At 51.8% G+C, this 13,988-nt stretch overlaps 1 pseudogene; it reads right to left on the bottom strand.

Moving 5' to 3' along the window:
* Positions 1–11,130: 11,130 nt before the first annotated feature.
* LOC144930604 (olfactory receptor 5G9-like) lies at positions 11,131–11,680 on the bottom strand (annotated as a pseudogene).
* Positions 11,681–13,988: the final 2,308 nt, after the last annotated feature.

A 13,988-nucleotide genomic window follows, 5' to 3' on the forward strand; every position in this document is an offset into this window, starting at 1 on the left:
CTGATATCCCCAGCCCAGCAGACAAACAGCTAGGAGGACCCTGCTGGGTTCTCCTGGCTTGGGGGATTCCAGGAGAGATCGGATTTCATGGGGCAGGGATACTTCGATCTAGCCAAGAAAGGCACAACAGGAACCAACGGCTGTCAGTTGAAGCCAGAGAAATTCAAATGAGACGTAAGGCACACATTTTTGACAGTGAGGGAGACTAAACCCTGGAACAAATTACCCAAATTACCCATATTCTCTGTGTGTATATAAAGTCTGCTGCAGTTTCCACGGTAAACATCTGATGAAGTGAGCTGTAGCTCACGAAAGCTCATGCTCAAATAAATTGGTTAGTCTCTAAGGTGCCACAAGTACTCCTTTTCTTTTTGCGAATACAGACTAACACGGCTGTTCCTCTGAAACTAGGGAAGAGGTGGATTCTCTGTTTCCTGGTATACTCGCATCACAACTGCTTATCATTCTGGAAGGTGCCATGGCACCTTTTTGTGAATTACAAGCAATTGGGCTTAATATGGCGGTAAGTGTGTGAAATGTCATAGCCGGTGAAATAGAGGCCGGATTAGGAGATCAAATAGTTTCACAATCTATGTCTGTATGGAAAACCCAGTGTGGGGTGAAGAATAGCCTCTGCTGTTTTGCTGGGTGGCCTGCTTGCTCCCCAGAATCAATAATGAGCAAGTGGGGAGATCCAGGGTGCAGCTGAAACATCCAGCCGGGCTGGCCAGGGGCAGACATCAGGCCTGCAAGGGAAAGGTGAGTGTGGCAGTGACTTCACAAAGGCCTTTGGCAGGAACTCAGCCTATTGGGCAAAGATGATGAGGCGGGTGTGACCCCACAGAGCTCCCTTGACAACAGCCCGGCAGGACAGGGGTGTGGGGCAGGGGGAACCTCGGAGACCCCTGTAGCCTTGCTGCAGCAAGCCTCCATCTCGCAGTCTCTCGGTGAGGACCAGGAGACGGTTGGTGTGGAGGAGATTCTCCGGGATTTTTTTCATTACTGTGTTGATTTTGTGGAAAGAAATCATCATCTGTGTAGAAGGTAAGAAAAAATATAGGCTCTAAGTAGAAGATGGGGGACTCTATCCGAGCAGATTCAAAGGCATCCCCAGCCTCCCAGTGAAAAAGGTTTTCCTAATATCCAAGCCTTCCACACGGCAACTTGAGATCATTGCTCCTTGTTCTGTCGTCTGCCAGCTCTACGAATTTCATGAGAATCAAACTTTCATTAGGAAAATAATTGAAAAATACAAATACAAAAAACTTGGAGTGAAATCAGTCCATCCTGATCTTTAGTATCTCCGTGTGTGGGCCTCAGAGGCCAGACTGAGACTCTCATTGGCTAGGGACACCCAGGAAGCCAGTAGAAAAAATCAAGTCCACTTAGGAATCAAGCCTCCATAATCCAAGGAACACTTGAGGGCTGCGGGAGACAGGGGGGTGCTGAGAATGTCTAACTCATGTTTGCAGATACAGAGATGTGTTATTGGCTTTGGATGGGGGACAAGTATCAAATCCACCAGGATTCTTGACCCGAACAACCATCACTCATTGTCCTTTCGAGCACAAGGGCTCTAACACATCTGACGTAATTAAATCTTTTGCTTGCTAGGACTTAGAGAATTTTCTCCATCCCCATGATACAGAGGGAGAGTGAAAAGAAGTGACCTCCCTTTGGTCACGCACCAAGGTCATGCCACCCTAGAACTACCCTGTGCCCATTGGCTCACCAAGGTGCCAGGACTGAGCCACAGGAGCCCCACTGACACCAGTGGGAGTGGCCCAGCCACATCCGGTGGCAGGGGATGCTGGGCAGTGTCAGGGGAGCTCCAGCCTCCCCTGATGATGTTGGGATGGGGGGCTGATGGTCACGGGGCCCTGAGGCTGATGGGGCTGAGGGCATCTCTGAGAGGGGCAGGGTGGGGCCCTCAATGCCGTGGGGTTCCTTGAAGAGGAGGGGGGACATTGAGCCATTTCTCTAGTATGCATTCCCACAGCATCAGCACAAATGACCCTTTCTCCTTCTCTCCCTGGTGCAGAGACCCTCAGTGCCCAGCTGGAGGATGAGGATGAGGATGAGGCGGAGGAGGATGTGTCCCCTGAACAAGACACCATCAGGGTCATCCAGCAGCACCTCCAGGACAGAGCTGAGATAGAAAAATCTTCAAGCTGTGCTGCCCCCGAGTCTGTCCTGCCCCTTGTTCCATCCCCACCCACACTGGGGGGTTTTGTCCCAGAGAATCCGTGACCCTCAACGGGGAGAACTTCTCCCCTGTTATCTGGTACCCCAAAGTGGGGGTGTTTGTCTCTCGCAGGCCAAGGTGTCCGCTCCCCGCAGACACTGACCCAGTTACAACCCCATCTGTGCAGGGCGACACTGGTTTGGGGAAGCAGGGCGGCTTTCCCTTTCCAACTCCATGGGGTTCCTGAGCCCGGGAGCTGGTGTAGGTGGGGTGGGGAGGGCCCTACCTAACCATCTCTCTCTCTCCACCAATCCCACTCTTAGTGGGTGGAGGACAGGGACAAACAGCTCCACTTCCTCCACGCTGTCCCACGTCTGTGCTTGTCGGCACAGCAGCAGGGGCGGGACACTCTGGAGCCGCAGTTCTCCAAAGCTGCCCTCGTGCAGAGCATTGCGGTGAGTGGGACCCTGTGCCTGGCCCCTGGGGTGAGGAAGCCCAACATGGGAGGAAGAGTTAGTGGGGCTGGAGTGGGGAGCAGAGCACAGGGGTTCCTGGGACTGAGGGCTGGGGAGCAGGGAAGGGGGAAATTCTGACTCTGACACTGATGGGGAGGTGGCAGTAGGGGAATTGTAAGGCCGGAGGGGCAGCTGAGGCTGAGGGGAGGGAGGAATTGGGTGGGAGAGGGGGAAGGAAGGGGTAAGTTTGATGGATGGGAGGAATGAGGGGCCCAGCTGGTTGCGGGTGGGGGTGACACTGACTGTTTCTGCAGCGCACTGTGGCCTCCTCCCGGGGAAGCACCTGAGGGTCTGCGCTGACTCTCACATGGGGTTTTATCTTCTTGGGGTCTGTCAGGAGCTGATTGAAAATCTGCCCATGGAGTCTGAGCTGAGCTCCATCGTCTCCAGCTCCATGGCCCCGGTTTGCAACCTAGAGGTACCAGGACCCTCCCATCCAGCTTCCCTAACCCTGGTGCTGATCAGGTCCAGAGCCAGTAGCCCCAGATCCTCTCCAGCCTAGATTACCCCCAGCCATGGCTGTTTGCGTCCCACAGCAGAGGAGGTGGGAACATCCCCTCTTTCCTGGCTGGGGGGTGATTTCACTCCCGTAATGTTACAGTGGCCATAGGGAGGGGTCATTGCAGGGGAGGAGGGTCATGTGCATAACACGGTCTCCTCTCTCCCACCAGCAAACTGAAGCCACCACTTGCCCTGGAGCTGGAGTCTTGCCTCCTGCGGGCTCTACAATACACCATCTTCACCATGGGCACTGGGCAGACACCACCCACTTCCGGGTAGGTCATGATCCTACTTTTCTGTCCCAGGAGCAGGAGCGGCCTCTGGTCCCTGCTCCCTTGGTTTGATGGAGCTGCTGAGAGTAGGGGAGGGGTGAGCGGAGCTGGGAACAGGCCCAGTCAGGGTGGGGTTGGGGGGGAACACCACAAACTCTCAGGGAGGACCCCTTCCCCTCCAGAGGGGATTGCGTTACCCCTCTGTGGCTGATCCCAGCCTTTCCTCCTCTCCTCAAGCTCTGCTTTGCTGCCTGGACTCTCCCGGGGATCCTACCTCCAACCCATTGCAGTTTGGCTGTTCCATACTCTGCTGGGTACCAGGCCCTGCACAGAGAACTGCTAAGGGCAAGGATTGAAGAGCCAGAAGGCATCCGGCCATGAACTCTTGCGAAGTGTCCCTGCAGTGATGTGAATGGCAGAGGCCAGGATGTACCTTTTGGGTCTGGCCAGGGCTCCCCAGAGAATCCTCCAGATCCCCTGACTGGGGTAGCCCCATGTCCCATGACTGATGGGCGCAATCACAGACATGAAGGTCGCTATCTTAAAACAAAAAAACTTCAAATCCAGACTCCAGCGAGAAACTGCTGAATTGGAATTCATTTGCAAATTGGATACTATTAATTTAGGCTTAAATAGAGACTGGGAGTGGCTAAGTCATTATGCAAGGTAGCCTGTTTCCTCTTGTTTTTTCCTACCCCCCCCCCCCGATGTTCTGGTTTAACTTGGATTTAAACTTGGAGAGTGGTCAGTTTAGATGAGCTATTACCAGCAGGAGAGTGAGTTTGTGTGTGTATGGGGGTGGGGGGGATGTGAGAAAACCTGGATCTATGCAGGAAATAGCCCGACTTGATTATGTAAAGAGCTGTCACTTTGGATGGGCTGTCACCAGCAGGAGAGTGAATTTGTGTGGGGAGGTGGAGGGTGAGAAAACCTGGATTTGTGCTGGAAATGGCCCACCTGTTGATCACTTTAGATAAGCTATTACCAGCAGGACAGTGGGGTGGGAGGAGGTATTGTTTCATATTCTCTGTGTGTATATAAAGTCTGCTGCAGTTTCCACGGTATACATCTGATGAAGTGAGCTGTAGCTCACGAAAGCTCATGCTCAAATAAATTGGTTAGTCTCTAAGGTGCCACAAGTACTCCTTTTCTTTTTGCGAATACAGACTAACACGGCTGTTCCTCTGAAACCTCTTCTTGCAGGCTCTGCACAACACCTATTCAGAGAGCCTTGGACACCATGCTTGGGGGCCTGCTCACCGAGACCCCCACCACAGACAAGCTGCAGCACCTCTTGGAGGTGAGCAGAATGGGAGGGTCTGGGGGGGGGGGGATTTCCTATGAACCCCGTGGGAGGGCTGCAAAGGAGAGACTGGAAGAACCATGTTTCCATTGTGTCCTCCCACCTCGGTCCCAGGTGGCCACAGTTCCCCAGAGCCATCAGTGCAGTGCAATGTTGGGGCCCTTCCGCCATCCGGGGTAGTGGCGGACGGGAAGGGGGGGCAAAGGGAAGGAGCTGGGACTGTCAGCCAGAGCTCTGCACGGTTCCATTGAGCACTAACAGTGAGCACCAGGCCTGGCTGGGGACTGAGAGACTGAAACCCCTGAGTGATCTGGGACACAGGCCTCTGAGAAACGTAACTGGCTCCTTTCTAGGGAGACCCTGAGATACAGGAGGAGCCTCAGGAAATCAGCTCTTCTGTCCTAGAGACACAGCAGTTCCCGAAGGGATTGAACTCATGGTCCATCCATCCATCCTACCAAGGCCTCTGGAGCTGGGGGCTGGGGGGCCCAGGGCATGTGCCTTGATCCTGATGGGCTGTTCATGGATCAGGGGTTAAGAGCAAATAGACCATCCCCAAGGCCGAGCTTTATCCCAGGCTGGAGGGACACTGACAGCTTGTGCCCAGCAAGACGTGGGCAGTGTCATGAACCCCCACATGAGGAGTCAGATATTCCACCCTGAACATAAGGCCTCAGACTCTTGTGGAGTGGGACGGGCTCGTCTGTAGAGCACGTACGCCTGCCCGCTGACCCTCCCCACCTTCTTCTCCAGCAGCATGTCCATTTCTCGCTCAACTCCAGGAATACCAAGGAGAGAGCCAGGGCCATAAGGAGCAACGCTGCCCTGCTCCGATTCGCCACCTCCCTCGCCGGATTTGACATAAGTGACCTTTGATCCCAGCATCCTGCAGAGCCAGGGCTTGAGTCAAATTCCTCATCCCCTGGTTAAGTGGTCCCCCCTGGCTCCGTAAGGGACTGTGATGTTCCATAGGCCACTGGCTGGAAGGGTCGTGTCTGGCCTCAGTGCCCTTGTTACTCTGGAGAAGCCTGGCAGCTAGTGCTCATAGAGGGCCCAGGCCGTGGGTCCCTTTGCTCCAAGCTCCCTTGGGGGCAGAGAGAAAGAGGGTTCTAGTTCCTCTCCCCCAGCGCCTCCTACAGATGGATGGGAGCAGAGCTCTGGCCCAGGGAACTGGGGAGCTGAAGGCAGAATGTTGATGGATTCCCCTCTTCTCGTTCTCCACCAGACCTCCTCCGATTTCCCCAAGGCGGGCAACTTTGTGCTGCAGCTGGGTCTCTACATCTCTGACCCAGCCAAGGACATCAGCCAGCAAGCCAGGGATGGGATCTATTGGCTGCAGAGGCTCCTGCTGCAGAGGAGGGGTCAGAAACCCAGCTGGGCAATGGGTCCCCATAGAAATGAGTCCCTTGGAGACTAGCTCCAGCTGGCCATTGGGACACCAATAGAACTAAGGTCTTGTCTGTTACACTAACTGCAGCAGGGCAGAGGGACCCCAGTGGAAAGAAGGCCCCTGTTTTGGGCCATCCACTTACTGGCCAAGGGACCCTACAGAAAGAAGCCTCCTCCTCTGAGACTGACCCCAGCTTAGATGATGACTCACACTCATCTCCCTAATTCAGGGAGCGAGGAAGGGGGTGAACATGCCAAGGAAATTGGTTGCTTTTCCTCAGAGCCTGGCTCTGTCCCTCAGTCCAGGGAAATCAGCCCCCCCAGGGGGCTGCCAGCTGGTGAGGGGACAGGAACAGAGCTGTTGAGACACATGGAGGGAAGGAGCCATCATGAGGGCAGGGGACGGACACAAAGCTTGTAGAATGTCACCAGTTGGGTAGCTAGGGTCAGATCCTGAAGTCAGTGGCTGTGGGGGGCTTTCAGCATTAGCAGCCACCATTATCAGGCACCCATGCCCAGAGCACAGTGACCGTAAGGGTCAGATGATTACTTGGATGAATGAGACAAATCCCCCTTCAGGTACTAAACCACCTGGGGGGGACCCTGCGAGTCCATTGGGCCGTGGATTCCAAGAGGACCCCGGCTAGTGTTCACCCAGCAAAAGGAACAGAAGGAAACAGGCACTAAAGCCGGATGCCAAACCTCCCCAATGGGTGTGTCTTTCTCCCCCAGGGCTAAACATCAGAGAGGAGAGCAATCTGTGGTGTCGGGACGGGCTCCAAGACACCGAGTGCCTGGCCTACAGGAACATGGCCAGTGTCGAAGAGGTAAGGTTTCTCTGCCGGTGCTTTTCAGTAGATCAGGTGTGGAGCTGTCTCCCCCTGCACTGAGTGTGTTTTGGAGGGGGAGGGATAGCTCAGTGGTTTGAGCATTGCCTGCTAAACCTAGGGTTCTAAGTTCAATCCTTGAGGGGGCCATTTAGGGACCTGGGGCAAAAATTCACTGGATGATTTAGTCGGGGATTGGTCCTGCTTTGAGTAGGGGGTTGGACTAGATCAACTCCAGAGGTCCCTTCAAACCCTGATATTCTTGAATACTTATTTCCAGCAGAGAGTGTTCAGCTGCAAGAGGCTGAGGACCTTGGGTTGGGTTGGAGCCTTGCTAACTTTCCAGACTTGTGGGTGTTGCATGGGTCCATTGTTACGTAGCATAAAAGGGATCCCCTTGGGGGGTTGAGTTAACAGAGGATTGTATCTACAGGGATCTGGCTCTGCTCACTGTCTCCCTGGTTGACACCCTGGTGTCTGAGAGGGGAGCCCCTGGGTCAGTGAGTTGGGAAGCTCACACCAGCAAGTGCTGGAACAGGTCCTTGTTGGATTCCCTGCACCTCTAGAAGCACAGGCAGGATGTTGAGTTTGCCAGGCACCATGGAGAGTCAGGGAGCAAAACCTGACCTGCCCCTGCCCTGGGCGTTGGGTGAGGGACACTGAGCTCCTTTTCTGGGCTGAATCACAGCACTTTTCAAGGTTCCTTCCCCACTCTGAACTCAAGGGTACAGATGTGGGGATATGCACGAAAACCTCCTAAGCTTACTTTTACCAGCTTAGGTTAAAACTTTCCCAAGGTACAAACTATTTTACCCTTTGCCCCTGGACTTCCACTGCCACCACCAAACTTTATCTGGGTCCTGAAAAAACGTAGTTTGGACACGTCTTTCCCCCCAAAATCCTCCCAACCCTTGTACCCCACTTCCTGGAGAAGGTTTGGTAAAAATCCTCACCAATTTGCATAGGTGACCACACTCAAACCCTTGGCTCTCAGAATAATGAAAAAGCATTCAGTTTTCTTACAAGAAGACTTTTAATAGAAGTAAAAAGGAATCACCTCTGTATAATCAGGATGGGAGATACCTTACAGGGTAATTAGATTTAAAACATAGAGAATCCCTCTAGGCAAAACCTTAAATTACAAAAAAGACACACAGACAGGAATAGTCATTCTATTCAGCACAGTTCTTTTCTCAGCCATGTCAAGAAATCATAATCTAACACATACCTAGCTAGATTACTTACTAAATTCTAAGACTTCATTCCGGTTCTGTCCCCAGCAACGCATCACACAGACAGACACAGACCCTTTGCTTTTCTCTCTCCTCCCAGCTTTTGAAAGTATCTTGTCTCCTCATTGGTCCTTTTGGTCAGGTGCCAGCGAAGTTACCTTTAGCTTCTTAACCCTTTACAGGTGAGAGGATTTTTCCTCTGGCCAGGAAGGATTTTAAAGGGGTTTACCCTTCCCTTTATATTTATTACAGCACTGTATGTGATGCTCGTGGGATTGTTGGTGAGGAGCAGGAGTGGAAGCAGATCAAAAAGGCCCCTTACATCTAGTGGGTGAGCCACAGGAGATAGCGCTGCTGGGAGCAGTAGGGGGCCTTTGTTGTCATTGTGAGCTGGGATCCAGAGCGCGCAGACACGTTCCCAGCCTGTCATGGCACCTGTGGTGAATCCTGCTCCAGAAAGAGCTATTCCTCAGTGCCTGCAACCTCTTACTGAAGGGGGGGTTCAATGATCCATGGGACCCCAAAGGTTGGCTGCCCCAGGTCTCTTATTCACCTTGTGAGATGCGATTTGGAGCCTGGTTCTGGGCAATTGACAAGGGCTCTGGTGCTGTTGGTTTTCGGTCTTTGGAGAGATCTTCATGGAAGGCCAGAAAAGATCTTTCCTCCAGGCGATGCTTCTGGCCATCCATGACCCCCAGCTCTGTGTTATCCAGGCTGGGGTGGTGATAACAGATTCCATTCAGGGTAAGTCGGCCAGCTGATAGGGAATGAGGTAACCAAAGAAGGATCAATTGGGGAGGGACCCCCAGGGCCTTTCACCTCCAGGCCCTAGTAGCATGTTTTCCCAGCCACCACCTGCTCTGGGAGAACTGGAGAAGTCAGTCAGCAGAGGCTGCTGAAGTGCCCCATTCCCCTCAGCTACTGTCCAAGGCATCATCTTAATCACAGGGGTGGGGCCCTTGGGAAAGGTGTCCTCTCACCCCACAGCACTACTGCCCAGAGCCTTCCAGCCCCTCAGCTGGATGGGGAGAGGGAGGCTGAGGGGATTCTGGGGAGCGGAGTTTAATCCCCGGCTGGATTGGAAGGTAGAACAGCTCTCCCAGTGGGGCTGAGAGGAAGGGGACAGGAGTTCATTCCACAACGGTGGGAGAGGGGTTGGAGGTCACTAGGGAGGACACAAGATTTCATCTTGGGGGTTGGGTGAGGGAATCTGTCCCTCAGACGTGGGGAAGGTTGGGGTGGAAATTTTGCTGGTTCCCTTTGCCGTTAATGCCCTTCGTTGCCGTGTATGTCAGAATCTCTGACTGATTCTTGTTCCCTTGCAGCAGGAGGAGGTTACAGTGATGATAATGGCCCACCTCTTCTACATCCGGTGCTTGTGTCAGGTGCCCAAAGCACTTCAGGGGCCAGGCGCTGGGGCCAGGCCAGATACGGTCCCTCCCGCATGCCCAGAGGCCAGTTTCAGAAGCATCAAGCTATCAGGGCCGTGGGGCTGGCCCAAAAATGAGAGCATCCTCAGGGCCAGGGGTTATCCTCAGTAACCATTGCAGTCTGGGAGGGCTGGCCCAATGTGGAGCCCCTCCCCTGTCATCACTGCTCAGACCTCCCCATGGCCCATGTCACCCCATTGCAGAGAATGTCTGACTATCCCCCACCTGAGCCCAAGCCACTCACCTGGTATCTGAACCCTTCCCATCCACAAAGGAAACTCCCCCCTAACACCTTGGGGCAAGGTAGGATTCTCCCCATCTGGCAGGTGGGGTCTGAGACACAGAGGAAGGGCTGAGATCCTGGTCACACACTCCTGGGGGTAGATCTGGGAACTGGACTGGGTCCCAGGCTAGTCCCTTTCCCTGAGGAGCAACTTCAGGTTCTGCCCTTTAGTCTCCCCTCCTGCTGGGGGGAGTCTCTGAGTGTGAAATGAACAGGGAGGTTTATGGGGTCCTAGCACAATGCCTGGGTAGTAGCTCCCCTTGGCTTGCATCCCAGGGTCAGAGACATCTTTGTCATCTTGCTCTCCTTCTTTTATTCCTAGAAAGAGAGACCCCCCGCCCCCGATGAGGGGTCTCTAGGGATCCAGCTGGGCAGGGCCTAGGAGAACCTGTAAGTCATCCTGGTTCCCACCTGCATGCACCACCCTGTCGTGCTCTGCCCTCCGGTTCTTCACTGTTTACTCTGGCTTGACCCTTGGCTCCGGGCTCTGATTATGACTTTGGCGTGACCCTTCTTAGCTCCAGATGTTGGCTACCCATCCTAGTTCCATACTCTCCTTGCCCTTCTCTAGCCCCACTCCAGGCCCTCCACCAACCCACTCCAGCATTGCATTCTCCTCCCGATCTTCCTCAAGCACTCGGAAATTGGCTACCCGTCTTTGACCCTGTATCTGGACTCTGGCTTGCATTGACTTGGCTGATCTTTGCTCTCTGACTATCCGGCTATGATCTTTGCTCTCTGACTATCCGGCTATGACCTTTGGCAGGGATTTAGACTCTGGCTCTGGTTCTCCTTCTGCTTTTTTGATGGACTCTGATCTTGGTTTGGACCGTGGTGTGTTCCTGGACCTTGATTCTAGCACCACTCTCAGCCTAGGCGCAATCCTGCACCTCACTGCAACCTGCGCTCTAACCCCTGGGCCTAATTATCGGATGCAGCACGTGACATTAGGTGGTGCAACTTTTTGGAGAAAAGCAGGCTCTACGCAAGTAAGTGGCCCGTATGCAACAGGGACACACCACACCAGGTGTGAACAATGACCTCACTACATGAGCCTAGCCCGATGATGTCCCTGCTGGAGTTGCGCAATGGAAATGACTGAAAAAGTCGGGGGTTCCTTGATCCAGCTTCCGCCCCCGGACCAACTCCACCTTCTTGACTCGGACACCCAGCATTCCTGATCAATACCCAGATTACATGGATACCTTTGAAAGAAATGGGGACTCGTTGCCTTTGCTCGAGGACAGACTGAATAGAAAGAGAGTTTGCACAATTGAATTCACAGAGCCACAGACATATGTGCCAGCCACCAACAGGACACAGTGTCTCTTGGGCATAATGGTTCTGTAGAGCAGTGGATTACAGATAGCTTTGAAGCAGTCATACGCAATCACAGCCAGGAGGCAACATTCACTGGTCACAAAGAAACAGACAAAGAATAGTTGTGCCGCACACTCAATGAAAGGAATGGTTCTCGTCTCTGCTACCAAGGTCATGAGCAGCCTGGGAGCTATGGCTGTGGAATATCCAATATCTACAATGGACATCTGGCTTAGGAAAATGTACATGGGGGTATGAAGTCGTGTTTCAACCATGATTAACGCTATCATCCCAAGATACCCCATCAGGCTGACCACATACATCACTAGGAACAACATAAAGAGGGGGATCTGTAGATCTGGATGAACATCTGAATCCTACAAAAATGAACTCTGTCACCGTGGTGTGATTTCTCTCTGCCATTTCTTCCAGAAACTCTCTCCTCTGCTGGTGAAAAATAAAAATAAGGATTCCAATTAATCAGGGGCCAATAAAGTACTGAGTACAGATCCCTCATAATCCCGTGATTATACACCATTTCATAAGAACAAACATAATACATCAAAGGACACTCCTAGGGAATGTTCTCTTTGTATTACCCACATGCTTTCCATTAGAGATAGGATATGTTCTAGCTACAGAAATATTGTATACTCTGTGTTAATATGCATGAAACCATCCAGTGGGGCAAACCTTCTATAAAATAAGAGATATATAGATTGGGAGTGTTTAGTTTAGAAGGGAGGCAAATAATCTCCTATCAATGTACACAAATAATCAATGCTATAGAGTTTATTCATTGTCATTGATTTTCTCTTCCTAATCCAAACAACCTCAAAGGGCACAAGGGATGCTCAGTACCCCTTTTACATAGGTGTCTAAATAGAAATTTAGGTGCCTACGATAAGGCAGCCCCAGCAGAAAAGTTTGGTATCACTGTCTATGTAGCCTTAAAGTGTCACAGTCCTATTGGAGTCAGTGTATGTTTTACAGACATTCTTTGTCACCATGTGCATTACTTTTCCTCCCTCTTACAAATCCTCCCAGAGGTACTAACATTTGTAAGTGGTATGGACTGTAACTGATTCTATGGTTACTTTTGACTCTCAGATTCCCAGAGCCTAGAAAGGAGAAAATGCATCTCCTAGGGATAAATACTAAGTTAACCTGCGGAACACCTTGCCAGAAGATGTTTTGAGGGCCAAGACTATAGCAGCGTTCAAAAAAGAACTAGATAAGCTCATGGAGGATAGGTCCATCAATGGCTATTAGCCAGGATGGGCAGGGATGGTGTCCCTAACCTCTGTTTGCCAGAAGCTAGGAATGGGCGACAGGGGACGGATCACTTGAGGATTGCCTGTTCTGTTCATTCCCCCTGGGGCACCTGGCCCTGGCCACTGTCAGAAGACAGGAGACTGCGCTAGATGGACCTTTGGTTTGACCCAGCATGGCTGTTATGTTTCTATGGAATTTCAGTGCCACATTCACCAAGAGATGCTCAAAAGATAATAATAATGACATTTCTTACCAGTCATGGTGTAGGTGTACACTCAGTAAATTCCATTGTGGTTTGTATTTGGTGGAGGAAGTGATGGGCTGGTTTGGCTCCCAATAATTGATGAGGAGGTGTCAATTCCAGGAGAGGCAAAGCTGCTTTTGTAGTGAGCCAGCCACTCCCACTCCCTATTCGACTCCAGTGACGCCATCAGAGGACCCAACCACATCAGCCACACCATCAGGGGCTCATTCACCTGCAGGTCTACTAATGTGATATATCCCATCATGTGCCAGAAATGCCCCTCTACCATGTACATTGGCCAAACTGGACACCTCGTCATCAATTATTGGAAGTGGACCACATCCACCCTGATTGAACTGGCCCTGCAAACACTGGCTCTCCACTTGTGAGGGAACTCCCTTCTCTTCATGTGTCAGGATAACAATGCCTGCATCTGTAATTTTCATTCCATGCATCTGAAGTGGTGGGATTTTTTCCCACAAAAGCTTATGCTCAAATAAATCTGTTAGCCTTTAAGGTGCCACCGGACACCATGTTGTTTTTGTGGATACAGACGAACATGGCTACCCCCTGATAGAATGTCAGAAGAGATCATGAAAATGTCTTTGATGTCTCCTGGAGGCTGGGGATAATAAATCACAGATTCCAAAATAGAACAGCTCTAACAGGAGAGATTGAGGGAGAACCACACCAGAATATCGCATATTTCAGCAACTAGAGTGCCCACAGGAGAGGTGGGAGACACCTGGTGAAATCTCTTCTCCTTTGAGGTGGAAGAGGTAGGCATCTGGATGCTCAGAAAGAAGTAGCAGTGTGCATCCTCAGAGGCTGAAACAGGCACAAAGGAGCTTTTACTGCAAGAATGTAGGTGCCAAGTGAGTTTAGGCATCTATGGGATTTGGCCTCAGTTGAGAGGGGATTTCAGGAATAGCAATGGGGCCTGGTTCTGGATTGAGATGCCCAAAGTGGCAATTCAATTTAGGAGTACAGGTTTCATCTCTGCCACGTGCCAACACTTAGATCTGGCCTACAGCCGAAAGATTTACAGGTGTTGCTATATCTGTTAGGGATGTGCTTCTCCTCTGATATACTGGTATAAGCATCGGCGTGGATGAAGTTATATCAATATAAAGGTGCCATATACTGAATAGGTCCATGGATTATAGGCCAGAGAGGACCATTGTAACCAGCTAGTCTGACCTCCTGCATAAT

The sequence above is a fragment of the Lepidochelys kempii genome, chromosome 6, assembly GCF_965140285.1.
Source record: "Lepidochelys kempii isolate rLepKem1 chromosome 6, rLepKem1.hap1, whole genome shotgun sequence".
Taxonomy (NCBI): Eukaryota; Metazoa; Chordata; order Testudines; family Cheloniidae; genus Lepidochelys; species Lepidochelys kempii.